This window comes from Triplophysa rosa, linkage group LG2 (assembly GCF_024868665.1).
Source record: "Triplophysa rosa linkage group LG2, Trosa_1v2, whole genome shotgun sequence".
In the NCBI taxonomy this organism is placed as follows: Eukaryota; Metazoa; Chordata; class Actinopteri; order Cypriniformes; family Nemacheilidae; genus Triplophysa; species Triplophysa rosa.
In genome coordinates this window covers 35812318-35828396 of record NC_079891.1, presented here as the reverse complement: position 1 = coordinate 35828396, position 16079 = coordinate 35812318, and positions in this window count along the sequence as shown.

Sequence of the window (16079 nt, the reverse complement as noted above, 5' to 3'; positions counted from 1 at the left end):
AAGTAAATGTAAATTCTCTATTAAGATAAGAAACATTAGAAATAGTATTTTATAGTATGTTATTAGCCTGCATTTAAAAAAGCATGTAGTATGTAGTATGTACAGAAGTAAATGTAAATTCTCTATTAAGATAAGAAACATTAGAAATAGTATTTTATTAGCCTGCATTTAAAAAAGCATGTAGTATGTAGTAGTATGTACAGAAACAAGTCTAAATGTAAATTCTCTATTAAGATAAGAAACAAAAATACTATAAAATACTATTTCTAATTAGTTTTCTCAGAATTTCTGTGACTGCGGTTTTCACTGCCTGCATTTAAAAATGTAGTATGTACAGAAGCGAACCGAATTTTGTAGTAGTAGGATGTAGAATGTACAGAAGCAAACCGAATAAAGTCTCAAGATGCTGTAGTTATGCTGTGTTCACACCAGACGTGAAGCTTTGTGTTCCTCGCTTTGTTACTCGCGGGATTAGTTCATTTTATTTGCGTGAGTGACGTGAAAAACTGCGACGTTGAGTGTCTTAACGCGAGTTCGCGTCTATGAGCATCTTTTTATTGACTTCGTATGTAATTTACTCTCGCCAAACGCTTGATTCGTGTTTGGTGTGAACACAGCATTAACCCTCTACATCCGGACGTGTCAAAACAGTAGGTGTAAATGCACAGTCTTGTGCAAAAACTGCTCGGCACAGGTAGTTTTTTGCCCATTATCCCGATTTCGCATTGCATGTAAACGCCTTTACTGGTTTTCTCTCAGTTTTATGTCTGACAGCGTAATCGTAAAAGTACGTCCAAATGGAAGTAACAGTAAAATAACGCTCAAGTCCGCTGTCAAATCATGCAGTTAATGTAGAAATGAAAAAATATTGTTGTATTTGCAGGTACTGCGGACATAAGTACATAAGAGATATAAAAATACAGCTTCTGAACGATTTCCCACAGCAATTTTAATTACTAGACAGACTATCGATGGTGACATCAATGCACATGAGAAACCTGACAAGTCTCAGATTTCCATGTAAACGCGGTTTTCTGCATGGCTGGTTTATTTATATGCATGTAAATGCGTGAAAACATACAACGCGGGCTGCACTTACATGCATCCTCTTTACTATGGCAAGCCGATGGTGTCACAATTACGCCATAGATTGAGTGCATTTATATCCGAACGGCTTTTTGACTGCGTTTTAAACAGTATTTGCGCTGCAAAATACGGAGTCGCGATTCCAAACGCCGTAAAAAACGTGTGAAAAGTCGTCCATAACGCTGTATTTAACGGCGTTCTAAGGCACTTGAAAAGCGCCGCCTTTTGCGCCGCTGTCTTGCCATATGACGGCGTAAAAAAACGCCTTTTGGTTGCACAGAGTGCGCGTTATTTACGGCGTTTTGTCTGTTGTATAATGAGCCCCTCCCGCTGATTTCCTGAGCCAGACCAGAACAATTTACCACTGATCATTTTATCATTTTTATCATTTTGTTCTGGTCTGGCTCAGTTCATCAGTGATTGGGTGAGAACAGTTCAAATTTACTGGCTGCGGAAATCAGCGGGAGGGGCTCATTATACAACAGACAAAATGCCGTAAATAACGCGTGTTCTGTGCAACCAAAAAGGTGTTTTTTACGCCGTCATATGGCAAGACAGCGGTGCAAAAGGCGGCACTTTTCAAGCGCCTTAGAAAGACGTTAAATGCGGCATTATGGATGACTTTTCGCACGTTTTTTACGGCGTTTGGAATCGCGATGCTGTATTTTGTGGCGCAAATACTGTTTAAAACTGGATATAAACGTGCTCAATCTATGGCGTAATTGTGACACCATCGGCTTGCCATAGCGTTGTATGAAGAGGACGCGTGTCCGCGCAGCGGACTCTTTGCGGATTTATTTAATTATACAGCTTTTTTTATTTTTTCAAAAGGGAGATTGAGTGACCGTAAGAATGGTGTTAAGTTTGCTGTAAAAATGCATTTGTTTTAACTCTTACTTTAATTTAAGGGTCATCGTAACTAACACCACAAACAAACCGTGATATTCCCAGAGACTGTTATCATACCGTGAAAATCTCCTACTGTTTTGACACATCTAGAGTTGTAACAGTATGTGTCAATGAGCTCTTTGTGCAAATTTCGCCGCCCAATTCGCATCATTGCCGTCGTCCGGCTCGAGTTCACCTCTATTTGCGCCTTTGCATTGACATTTTGTATGTAATTTTCTCGCTCATAAAGTGCCGTTTGCTCTTGGTTATTAAATGCGTTTAAATGCAGTTTTCATTGACAGGAACATTCTTATTGCTTTACTCTTTAAAAATAAAAATAATAACTTAACCCTTCTCTGTCTCTCAACAACTCATTTTGTCCTTTTTGACTTTGTACCATCAGTTTGTTTTTTGTCGTTTTTATCTGTAGTAAAAATCTGCATAATAATAATGAACAACTAAGGTTTTTGCTCTAGATGGCGCAACTCTACATGGCGCAGTCCTAAAGTCTAAACCAATCTGACATGATAACTTTACTCCACGGCGCAGCTGATTGGTTCCTTCCGTATCAGCAGCCAATGAGCTTGCTGCTCTGTTTAAATCTTGGTTAGTGATTGTTGGATCTGCTACAAGGTGATCACGTAAGCTATGCAGGTTTTTTCATGTTATATGTGCAGCAGCAGCATTGCTTGTATGCACACGGCAGTATGTTGTGGCTGTTTTGGCAGTAGCAAGTCTCCGTACTTGCTCCCAGTTCTGTAGTACTTGAGTCCGGACTCTAGGGCTGCAACAAACGATTCTTTTGATAATCGATTAATCTAACGATTTTTCGACTAATCATCAATCGTTTTCCAGGTTAATCAGTAGGTTTTGATCGATTATTCAGTTTTTGCAATTCATTAAAATATTGATTTTGACCCATTTTAACTAATAAATAAAGCAATGACATTATTTCAGCTTTTGAAAATAGCTGAGTGAACTTCGAGACAGCTGAATGGAGAAATGTCCTTCAGGTTTCTGTCTTCCATCAATAGTCAAACTGCTGCTACTGTGCCCTGCCTTATTTCAAACATTGACACATTTCACAGTTTGATTTCTAAGCTTGCAATTTTTCCACAAATTCAGTTTGATTCAATATCAGTTTATTTGGATATATAAAGTAGGTTCTTAGACTACATACAGTGCATTCAAGCTATACATTTTTAAACAGTAAGTCTCTTTTTTTATGGAAGTGTCTGCTAAATGCATGAATGTAAATGTTAAAAGTTGTTTTTCTTAAGGAAAAACACAACTAATGTAAAAACTATACAGGGAACCAATTCAGTACAACACCATACCATTAAACGTTAAAATTATACTACTTATTTGTATACAACTCCATATACTGTATTTTAAAATAACTAATGATTCTAAAGACTGATCAATTACACAACATTAGATAAATATAGGCTACTCCAGCTGGACAGAAACAATAGAAACCCAATAGAACCCATCAAAGACATTTGAATGGTTTCTATTGAAAAGCATTATAAACAAACTTTTTTCATTAAAACCGTTACAAAACTCATTTTTGTAGTGTGTCTTGGTCATTATTCCCACCAATAGAATTCATCACGTACCAATAAACATTAGACCATTATAGTTTCCATTAAAACCAATTCAATTACCATAATCCATGACATGTTCTATGGTATTTTGAGCAGGGTTCTATCGTTTATTCAGCCGGGACGTTTAGTCGTCTCATGCAGGTACAGATGGAGCATTTTAAATGACACTTCAATTTTTTATTGTCGACGTTATCGAATATGTCGACTAATCGTTGCAGCCCTACCGGACTCGAGACGTTTTTCTGTAGTCTCGGGCTTGTCTTGAACATGTGGCGAGTCCAATGACCGAGTCCTAGTTGGTCTCGACCGAGTCCAATGATCGTTTTCTCCTTCCAAACAAAACCATTGATGAAGCATAAATTTGCTTGACTTTCATGAAGTCTATTCTTTTTCCTCTTTGAGTCTCTTACTTTTTGTGATGGGTGTCGAGCTGTAACAAAGATGATCAATGATACTAAATGAAGTTGATGACTGATTTGAGTGTTCTGCTAAGATACTGTGCCAAATTAAACCGAGTTTAAAACCAAGTTTTCCTGACATCAACACTCCTCATACAAACCTCAACAATGGTGACGATCATCAAACTATTTCAGATAAACAGATGAACCGCAATGCATGCTGGGAGTCATGAATGAGTTTGTACTGTGTTGTTACCCAGTATGCCTTGCAGCATGAAGCTTTCTTTTGTTGATTGTCACTATTGTTGAGTTTCATACACTGAAATCGGTGAATGAATCAGACATCATGAATCAAAGTTCAAAGTTTTTTTTTGTCAATTTTGTCAATTTCGAAGTACACTATAATAAGCCACACCACTGCTTTAATCTCACACTTTGGAGTGATTTTGCGGACTAAATTAAAAAGGAGTTGCAAACTGCATTTGCAAATGCGTTTTCTATTTGTTCGTGTCAAAATTGTGACATAATTCAAATGCAAATGCTAATCATTTGCACTTACGCGAACGTACAATGTCTCCCAAATTTCAAAAGGAAAAGCAAAGTCTATTTGCAAATGAATTACACCTGTTTTACGAGTTTTGACCCTGCCATAATTAAATCACAATAGCAATTCCCCATATGCATTTCACTTCCTCTGGCGTCGTGTATTAAGCCTGCCAAAACTCAAATGAAATCGCAAATCCCTTTGCATTTGCATTTCCTCTGACTTGTACAGAAACCTGTCAATCAATGGCAGGGGTGGGCTTATTCAGCGGGGCGTGTTTCAGGACGTGACATTCACCGTCGCAGTGGTGGCAGTCAGTCAGTCTTAACGCCAAGGTGACACCGTCAGGGCGACACCGGTTGTGGCTAAAGGGATTCAGCTACAGCTAAAAGCCAAAATAACAATAATGGAACACACGAGGATCAGATGCAAGTTTCCTATAGAGAAAATCTTGACAATGAATCACAATTGTGGCACTTAACAAGTATAATTAAAAGAAGTTCAACGGGCTCGATAAACAGATGAACACAAACAGTGTTCTGGTGATCTCAATGAGCTATCAATAAAAGTCATATTGAAGCCGTGTGGATTCATCATAATTACATGAATTTCTCAGGTTGGTGCATCAGCTGATGCTCATTTACGGCACATGTTGTTGAAAAGGCTGTTCGGAAATTATATTTTAAATACAGCAACAACTCCATCCAGTAATTTGTAGATGACAGCTACTCTGTGTCCAGCAAACTCACTAAAACACTGGAGCACAAGTTTGTCTTTGTCTCACAATGTTATGATACACAAATAGTTTTGTCTTTTATTATTAACTTGTTATATGCATACTGAACAACAATGATAATGCAGGATGCTGTTTATTCATACAAAGTGAACATGTTTTGTTATGGTTTACAACACGTATTAATCATGATGCAAAATACGGTCACAGTGTTGTCAGTAAATGTCATGTCCTCGCTTTGGCTTCGGAGTACTGTGAAAACGAATAGCATAAACAAACAAACATGTGTAGAGGAATGTTGCAGAAGGTGATGATTATCCATCCTGCACTGAAGTTTCACATGCTAAGTGATGCCGCTCTGAGCCCAGAGTTCNACTTCTAACTCGAGAACCGCTTTGCACTGCCTTATGGGTAATTTTTGTCATTTCCATGGTGTTGATGGAGAAATTTTGATTTAAAGCCCAGAAATGTGATGTATAGTTATTTGTTCTGTAATATAGTGGCTAAATTTTGCCATTTAGTGAATAATTGTTGTAAATAAATGCACTGTGCAAGTTCAAGTTCAGTAAGTGAAATTAAAACAAATATGTGTTTACCAGCCATCTGTGTCCGGGGGTGATAACATACATCCAAACTGTGTTTACAGACATTTTCAATGTTATATTCGGTTTTATTTTTATGCACGTTTACCAGTGTGAATTTACAGGAAACGTATTTGAGAGAACAGTATGCACAAAATAAAGATTACTGAAATAAAACTAAATATGTTTATATAGTAATATATTGCACATAAAACAATGTTTTGCTCTAGGGATTTTGCAGAAACTAGTAGTATAATATTATTAGCTCAATGCGCAGCGACGTTACCAGGGTTACCAACTGTCACGACAAGCCTTCATGCGGGTAAAGTAATTCCACATCAAATAGCAAACGTGAACCAAAAACATCATAACTTGAAAACCATAAACATAAATACTTCGTTTTACAGTGTCTATGAAGAAAACGGCTTTAAGCACACGTTCGAAGCGCTGATAACATCTCGTTATGACGTCATCGCAGAGGCTATATAAAGACGAGCCGCGCTTCGGACCTTCAGTTGTTCTGTGATCATCGCAGCGTTCTTGTCGAGATCGGTTGAGCGCTGACTGAAGTCGACAATATTACTTCGATCATCACAGCAAATCTCGACGCTGAGGACACGATGAACCGCAGTCTGCCAGGTTCGTTACTAATTATTAACTTTCATAAAGCTTTGATAGCATTTAAGACCGTTTGGGTCGTGTGAGTTCGGAAAATGTTTGGCTTTTTAAAAAACATTAAGTGTAACTGCCGCGCATTTAACATTAGCGCAATATGCTAACTTTATACTGGTTACATTGAAAGTAAAATGGACATTTTAACATGTGTAAGTCCATTTAATTTTAAAACATCGATGGTCAAACTGCTTCTATGTGTCGTGTTGCGCTATTTTGTTAAGAAATGCACAATATTATCCCAAATAATCCCAGGTGCACCTTTTTGTTACAGTTCTTATTACGTGTCCTTTTTTATCTAGTTTATTTTTTGTAAAGCAAAAATACAAACGCAGAGGATTGATTTGCTTTTAATCCCTTCATGTGTGAATTATGCCAGTCTCTGTCTGTTTTTCCACGTGTTGTTTATGCCCTTAAAACAAGTGCCCGGTTTCGCAGACCAGGTTTAAGACTAGTCCCAGACTAAAGTTCATGTTTGACCTGTCTTACCTGAAAATAACTTGCCATGACATATCTTAAAACATGTCCGTGCCATTGTTCTGTCTCGAGATGCACACCAGTCGTGTTTTTTGATAAAAGTGCCTAAAATATCCCAATTCAACTAAGGTCTAACTTTAGTCCCGGCTTAAGTTGAGCCTTGTCTGTGAAACCGGGCCAAGATGTTTTTCCAAATATTTATTTTCATTTGAGTCGAGCTTATTTTAACGGTTTCAACCACCTGTAAATAAATAACGACCCAATGCATTATAATCAACTGTCAACATTTAGCTTGTTTGTCAATTTGTTGAATTCAACTTTGTAAACTAACTAGGGCTGCAAATGATCGTCGTGCCTTTATTTGGTTGTTTAGTGATAAAGTGTTTTTCTCTCTGTTTAGAAGAGCAACCGACGCGGAGAGGCATTTGTGCCTTCTTCAGAAGGAAACTGCAGGCATTTAAAGGCCGTGCGAGCAACGGAGTGCAGCATCGTCTGGATGACCCGCTGCCCTGTGAGCCAGTCGTGGCCGAACCTCAGCCCGAGGTCGATTTAACCGGCCCGACTAAAGGTGAGTCCACTTTTAATGATACGTTGTCATTGTTTTTATGGGATTCATTTTGGACAATTAGCATTGTGTATATTTCTATTTTTCTGTTGTGTGTTTTTCAGTGCCACTTGAGTCCATGTATGACTTACATGGGAAGAAGCTGCAGGACGGCTTTCTTGTGGCTACTCGGAGATCCGACGGCCAGGAAGTAAGTTTAATTTTCCTAGCAGTGTACACACTGAATAAAGCATGTTGAAAAAACATTGATTCATATTGAAATGTGACCTGATCAAAATGCTATGAATATGAAAATATTCTTTAAGGATTTCTTGCGTTTGTTGAGGTGCTGATTCGGAGCGCTGCTATGAATGTTTATATACGTCATGTGTGCGCTGTGAGTTGGTGATGTACTGGAAGAGATTTTATAAACGTACGCAAGCGCAAGTTTAAGTTTCATCAATTTACAAATGCTTGATACCTTTTCTCTTTGCAGGTCTTGCTCAATGTTTTTCCCAGGAAGCCGAAACACAAAGTTTTTTTTGTAAGTTGAAAAGACTGCACAAGATTCAAAGAAATGTGATTTACGGGGGGTCCAAAAGGAAAACCTGGACATGAAAACGAAGGTTTTCGTTTGTGAAAATACATAGTAATGCAATGCTTGTCATAATTATGAAGGACGAGTGTTTATTAGAAACTCATTCAAACACAAAATCTTTTCAATTCGAAGCACGTGTAAAGTAAATTTTATTAGTTAGACTTTTGCACCCCGCTGTATCTTAATACAAATACTTCATAGAAATGAAAGATTGTCAGCTAACCATTTTTGTTCATCGTTTCTCTAGCCTGGGTACGGGAGCACCATTGACAAGAGAGTGGCCTGGAATGTGCTGCTCTCAGGACGAGAGAGAAGCCCGCACGTGCAACAGCTGCATCGCTGGTTCCAGGGACCAAAAAAAATGGTCTTGGTGTATGAAAATCTCTCCACGAGCTTGGAGGAATACGTCAAGAAGAGTGGTGGTTAACTGTGTGAAGCCGAGGCTCGGGGTCTAGTCAAACAGGCGGCTGAGGGAGTTAAACACTCCCTGGACCACGGCGTATTTCACGAGACGGTCTTCGACACAAACTTCTTCATAGAAGAGAAGACCAGAACGGTGAAATTAANAAAGAAGTTCAACGGGCTCGATAAACAGATGAACACAAACAGTGGTCTGGTGATCTCAATGAGCTAACAATAAAAGTCATATTGAAGCCGTGTGGATTCATCATAATTACATGAATTTCTCAGGTAGCATAAACGAATAGCATAAACAAACATGTGTAGAGGAATGTTGCAGAAGGTGATGATTATCCATCCTGCACTGAAGTTTCACATGCTAAGTGATGCCGCTCTGAGCCCAGAGTTCCAGCGCCAGTTATTTCCAAACAAACAAAAAGAAAACTGCACTGTTTTCAACGGCGATTGTGAGTGCAGTTGTAATCGTTTACAAAACAGCAAGCGTTTACTTCACTCCTCATGTGTTCAGCTGTATCACTTTCCTACTGTATCTAAGTTCCAGTCGACGGTGAATGATGTCACTTCCCGATACCAACACGCCCCGTTGAATAAGCCCACCCCCGCCATTGATTGACAGGTTTCTGTACAAGTCAGAGGAAACTCAAATGCAAGGCTTAATACGCGACGCCAGAGGAAGTGAAATGGCATATGGGGAATTGCTATTGTGATTTAATTATGGCAGGGTCGTAACTCGTAAGAGAGGTAATTCATTTGCAAATAGACTTTGCTTTTTCTTTTGAAATTTGGCAGTTGGCAGATATTGTACGTTCGCGTAAATGCAAACGATTAGCATTTGCGTTTGAATTATGTCACAATTTTAACACAAACAAATAGAAAACGCTTTTGCAAATGCAGTTTGAAATACCTTTTTAATTTAGTCCACAAAATTATTCCATATCACACTGTAGTATCACACAATACTCATGAATGAATCACACAATGCTCTCATGAACAATTATTTAGGCAACTGCACAAAGACTACAATCATGATCACCTGATCCCAATGGATCTTAGTTTTCTTTGCCTCAACAATTGTATTTGAGCACACTATATATATTATAACAGACAATGAAAACCTAACGCTAAAACACAAGAATCAAGAGCCCAACTAAAGCAAACACTGATCACAATAATGATGTTTGGTGAAACTTCTACACTCTTTCAACATGAATTGCGGTGGCAAAAGTGATGTTGATTCAATGCCGTTATCACTGACAAGTCAACAAGCTGCGAGTGGGCACATGTTCCATGAGCAGCCCAGAATGTGATTGTTACACTACCATAAAAAGACTGAAAATGTGAAGTTGCACTTCGGCTTCGTGTGACTTTGGTGAAATTGCTACACCTAAAGTAAATAAAATGACCTCATTAGATCCGCTTTTTTGATCATTACAAATGAAGTATGTGGTCTTGAAGAGGATTCTTTTTTCTGTCTCTGTCTTGACCGTCTCATTTGGACTCAGTCTTGACTTGGACTCAAACATCTTTGGACTCGGTCTTGACTTGACCGAACTCTGTTCTATATCAGTTATCATTTAAAATATTCCTGGTCTTTACTTTTTGGTCATACTACTGGCTAACTTATAAATATACATAAAACTGTCATTAATCAGTAATAGATTTGTACATACGTGGCATGTATGAAGCCATATATCCTGGAGTCCCGATGGTGGGCATCCCCTTGTGCTGTGACCAGCTGGATAACATGGCTCATGGGCTATAACAGCATGAAGACTCCAGACCTGTTAGACGGACCCAACGCTGTCATTGCAGACCCCTGGCAGGTCACCTGTATTATTGATTGACAGGACTGTTGCTTCCAGTCTAATGTGTTCTTACTGTTGGACTTCACTTTACACTTAATGGTGTCTACCCAGCTTTCCTGTATCTCAGTGGTAAGATCGTGGTGCTAACAACGCCAAGGTCATGGGTTGGATCCCAGGGATTGCACATTCTCGGATACAAATGTATCGTATAATGCAATGTGAGTCACTTTGGATAAAACCGTCTGCCCAAATGCATGAATGTAAATGTAGTTCTCATTAAAGTTATTGTCGTTGGTGTCTTTAAACAAGTCTTTAAAATGACAAGGATTTAGATTTTTGAAGCTTGATAACGCATGTCAATGTGGCAAAATCATTTCTCAAAATATCTTTTTTGTGATCCACACAAGAAATAAAACCATACAGCTGTAGAACGTCATGACAGTGAGTTTATATAAATTGTCATTTTGAGTGACCTGTTCCTTCAACATCGCCGGTCTTTGGGTAGTCGTGGTTTGGTTACTCTCTCTCTCCCTCTCTCCCTCTCTCTCCCTCCCTCTCTCTCCCTCCCTCTCTCTCTCTCTGAGCCAGACCAGAACAATTTACCACTGATCATTTTATCATTTTTATCATTTTGTTCTGGTCTGGCTCAGTTCATCAGTGATTGGGTGAGAACAGTTCAAATTTACTGGCTGCGGAAATCAGCGGGAGGGGCTCATTATACAACAGACAAAATGCCGTAAATAACGCGTGTTCTGTGCAACCAAAAAGGTGTTTTTTACGCCGTCATATGGCAAGACAGCGGTGCAAAAGGCGGCACTTTTCAAGCGCCTTAGAAAGCCGTTAAATGCGGCATTATGGATGACTTTTCGCACGTTTTTTACGGCGTTTGGAATCGCGATGCTGTATTTTGTGGCGCAAATACTGTTTAAAACTGGATATAAACGTGCTCAATCTATGGCGTAATTGTGACACCATCGGCTTGCCATAGCGTTGTATGAAGAGGACGCGTGTCCGCGCAGCGGACTCTTTGCGGATTTATTTAATTATACAGCTTTTTTTATTTTTTCAAAAGGGAGATTGAGTGACCGTAAGAATGGTGTTAAGTTTGCTGTAAAAATGCATTTGTTTTAACTCTTACTTTAATTTAAGGGTCATCGTAACTAACACCACAAACAAACCGTGATATTCCCAGAGACTGTTATCATACCGTGAAAATCTCCTACTGTTTTGACACATCTAGAGTTGTAACAGTATGTGTCAATGAGCTCTTTGTGCAAATTTCGCCGCCCAATTCGCATCATTGCCGTCGTCCGGCTCGAGTTCACCTCTATTTGCGCCTTTGCATTGACATTTTGTATGTAATTTTCTCGCTCATAAAGTGCCGTTTGCTCTTGGTTATTAAATGCGTTTAAATGCAGTTTTCATTGACAGGAACATTCTTATTGCTTTACTCTTTAAAAATAAAAATAATAACTTAACCCTTCTCTGTCTCTCAACAACTCATTTTGTCCTTTTTGACTTTGTACCATCAGTTTGTTTTTTGTCGTTTTTATCTGTAGTAAAAATCTGCATAATAATAATGAACAACTAAGGTTTTTGCTCTAGATGGCGCAACTCTACATGGCGCAGTCCTAAAGTCTAAACCAATCTGACATGATAACTTTACTCCACGGCGCAGCTGATTGGTTCCTTCCGTATCAGCAGCCAATGAGCTTGCTGCTCTGTTTAAATCTTGGTTAGTGATTGTTGGATCTGCTACAAGGTGATCACGTAAGCTATGCAGGTTTTTTCATGTTATATGTGCAGCAGCAGCATTGCTTGTATGCACACGGCAGTATGTTGTGGCTGTTTTGGCAGTAGCAAGTCTCCGTACTTGCTCCCAGTTCTGTAGTACTTGAGTCCGGACTCTAGGGCTGCAACAAACGATTCTTTTGATAATCGATTAATCTAACGATTTTTCGACTAATCATCAATCGTTTTCCAGGTTAATCAGTAGGTTTTGATCGATTATTCAGTTTTTGCAATTCATTAAAATATTGATTTTGACCCATTTTAACTAATAAATAAAGCAATGACATTATTTCAGCTTTTGAAAATAGCTGAGTGAACTTCGAGACAGCTGAATGGAGAAATGTCCTTCAGGTTTCTGTCTTCCATCAATAGTCAAACTGCTGCTACTGTGCCCTGCCTTATTTCAAACATTGACACATTTCACAGTTTGATTTCTAAGCTTGCAATTTTTCCACAAATTCAGTTTGATTCAATATCAGTTTATTTGGATATATAAAGTAGGTTCTTAGACTACATACAGTGCATTCAAGCTATACATTTTTAAACAGTAAGTCTCTTTTTTTATGGAAGTGTCTGCTAAATGCATGAATGTAAATGTTAAAAGTTGTTTTTCTTAAGGAAAAACACAACTAATGTAAAAACTATACAGGGAACCAATTCAGTACAACACCATACCATTAAACGTTAAAATTATACTACTTATTTGTATACAACTCCATATACTGTATTTTAAAATAACTAATGATTCTAAAGACTGATCAATTACACAACATTAGATAAATATAGGCTACTCCAGCTGGACAGAAACAATAGAAACCCAATAGAACCCATCAAAGACATTTGAATGGTTTCTATTGAAAAGCATTATAAACAAACTTTTTTCATTAAAACCGTTACAAAACTCATTTTTGTAGTGTGTCTTGGTCATTATTCCCACCAATAGAATTCATCACGTACCAATAAACATTAGACCATTATAGTTTCCATTAAAACCAATTCAATTACCATAATCCATGACATGTTCTATGGTATTTTGAGCAGGGTTCTATCGTTTATTCAGCCGGGACGTTTAGTCGTCTCATGCAGGTACAGATGGAGCATTTTAAATGACACTTCAATTTTTTATTGTCGACGTTATCGAATATGTCGACTAATCGTTGCAGCCCTACCGGACTCGAGACGTTTTTCTGTAGTCTCGGGCTTGTCTTGAACATGTGGCGAGTCCAATGACCGAGTCCTAGTTGGTCTCGACCGAGTCCAATGATCGTTTTCTCCTTCCAAACAAAACCATTGATGAAGCATAAATTTGCTTGACTTTCATGAAGTCTATTCTTTTTCCTCTTTGAGTCTCTTACTTTTTGTGATGGGTGTCGAGCTGTAACAAAGATGATCAATGATACTAAACGAAGTTGATGACTGATTTGAGTGTTCTGCTAAGATACTGTTCCAAATTAAACCGAGTTTAAAACCAAGTTTTCCTGACATCAACACTCCTCATACAAACCTCAACAATGGTGACGATCATCAAACTATTTCAGATAAACAGATGAACCGCAATGCATGCTGGGAGTCATGAATGAGTTTGTACTGTGTTGTTACCCAGTATGCCTTGCAGCATGAAGCTTTCTTTTGTTGATTGTCACTATTGTTGAGTTTCATACACTGAAATCGGTGAATGAATCAGACATCATGAATCAAAGTTCAAAGTTTTTTTTTGTCAATTTTGTCAATTTCGAAGTACACTATAATAAGCCACACCACTGCTTTAATCTCACACTATGGAGTGATTTTGCGGACTAAATTAAAAGAGTTGCAAACTGCATTTGCAAATGCGTTTTCTATTTGTTCGTGTCAAAATTGTGACATAATTCAAAAGCAAATGCTAATCATTTGCACTTACGCGAACGTACAATGTCTCCCAAATTTCAAAAGGAAAAGCAAAGTCTATTTGCAAATGAATTACACCTGTTTTACGAGTTTTGACCCTGCCATAATTAAATCACAATAGCAATTCCCCATATGCATTTCACTTCCTCTGGCGTCGTGTATTAAGCCTGCCAAAACTCAAATGAAATCGCAAATCCCTTTGCATTTGCATTTCCTCTGACTTGTACAGAAACCTGTCAATCAATGGCAGGGGTGGGCTTATTCAACGGGGCATGTTTGTATCAGGAAGTGACATCATTCACCGTCGCAGTGGTGGCAGTCAGTCAGTCTAACACCAAGGTGACACCGTCAGGGCGACACCGGTTGTGGCTAAAGGGATTCAGCTACAGCTAAAAGACAAAATAACTATAATGGAACACACGAGGACCAGATGCAAGTTTCATATAGAGAAAATCTTGACAATGAATCACAATTTTGGCACTTAACAAGTATAATTTAAAGAAGTTCAACAGGCTCAATAAACAGATGAACACAAACTCACTAAAACACTGGAGCACAAGTTTGTCTTTGTCTCACAATGTTATGATACATAAATAAAGAGTTTTGTCATTTATTATTAACTTGTTATATGCATACTGAACAACAATGATAATGCAGGGTGCTGTTTATTTATGCAAAGTGAACATGTTTTGTTATGGTTTACAACATGTATTAATCATGATGCAAAATACGGTCACAGTGTTGTCAATAAATGTCATGTCCTCGCTTTGACTTCGGAGTACTGCAATTATTAGCCTGCATTTAAAAAAGCATGTAGTATGTAGTAGTATGTACAGAAACAAGTGTAAATGTAAATTCTCTATTAAGATAAGAAACAAAAATACTATTTCTAATTAGTTTTCTCAGAATTTCTGTGACTGCGGTTTTCACTGCCTGCATTTAAAAATGTAGTATGTACAGAAGCGAACCGAATTTTGTAGTAGTAGGATGTAGAATGTACAGAAGCAAACCGAATAAAGTCTCAAGATGCTGTAGTTATGCTGTGTTCACACCAGACGTGAAGCTTTGTGTTCCTCGCTTTGTTACTCGCGGGATTAGTTCATTTTATTTGCGTGAGTGACGTGAAAAACTGCGACGTTGAGTGTCTTAACGCGAGTTCGCGTCTATGAGCATCTTTTTATTGACTTCGTATGTAATTTACTCTCGCCAAACGCTTGATTCGTGTTTGGTGTGAACACAGCATTAACCCTCTACATCCGGACGTGTCAAAACAGTAGGTGTAAATGCACAGTCTTGTGCAAAAACTGCTCGGCACAGGTAGTTTTTTGCCCATTATCCTGATTTCGCATTGCATGTAAACGCCTTTACTGGTTTTCTCTCAGTTTTATGTCTGACAGCGTAATCGTTAAATTACGTCCAAATGGAAGTTACAGTAAAATAACGCTCAAGTCCGCTGTCAAATCATGCAGTTAATGTAGAAATGAAAAAATATTGTTGTATTTGCAGGTACTGCGTACATAAGTACATAAGAGATATAAAAATACAGTTTCTGAACGATTTCCCACAGCAATTTTAATTACTAGACAGACTATCGATGGTGACATCAATGCACATGAGAAACCTGACAAGTCTCAGATTTCCATGTAAACGCGGTTTTCTGCATGGCTGGTTTATTTATATGCATGTAAATGCGTGAAAACATACAACGCGGGCTGCACGTACATGCATCCTCTTTACTATGGCAAGCCGATGGTGTCACAATTACGCCATAGACTGAGTGCGTTTATATCCGAACGGCTTTTTGACGGCGTTTTAAACAGTATTTGCGCTGCAAAATACGGAGTCGCGATTCCAAACGCCGTAAAAAACGTGTGAAAAGTCGTCCATAACGCTGTATTTAACGGCGTTCTAAGGCACTTGAAAAGCGCCGCCTTTTGCGCCGCTGTCTTGCCATATGACGGCGTAAAAAAACGCCTTTTGGTTGCACAGAGTTCGCGTTATTTACGGCGTTTTGTCTGTTGTATAATGAGCCCCTCCCGCTGATTTCC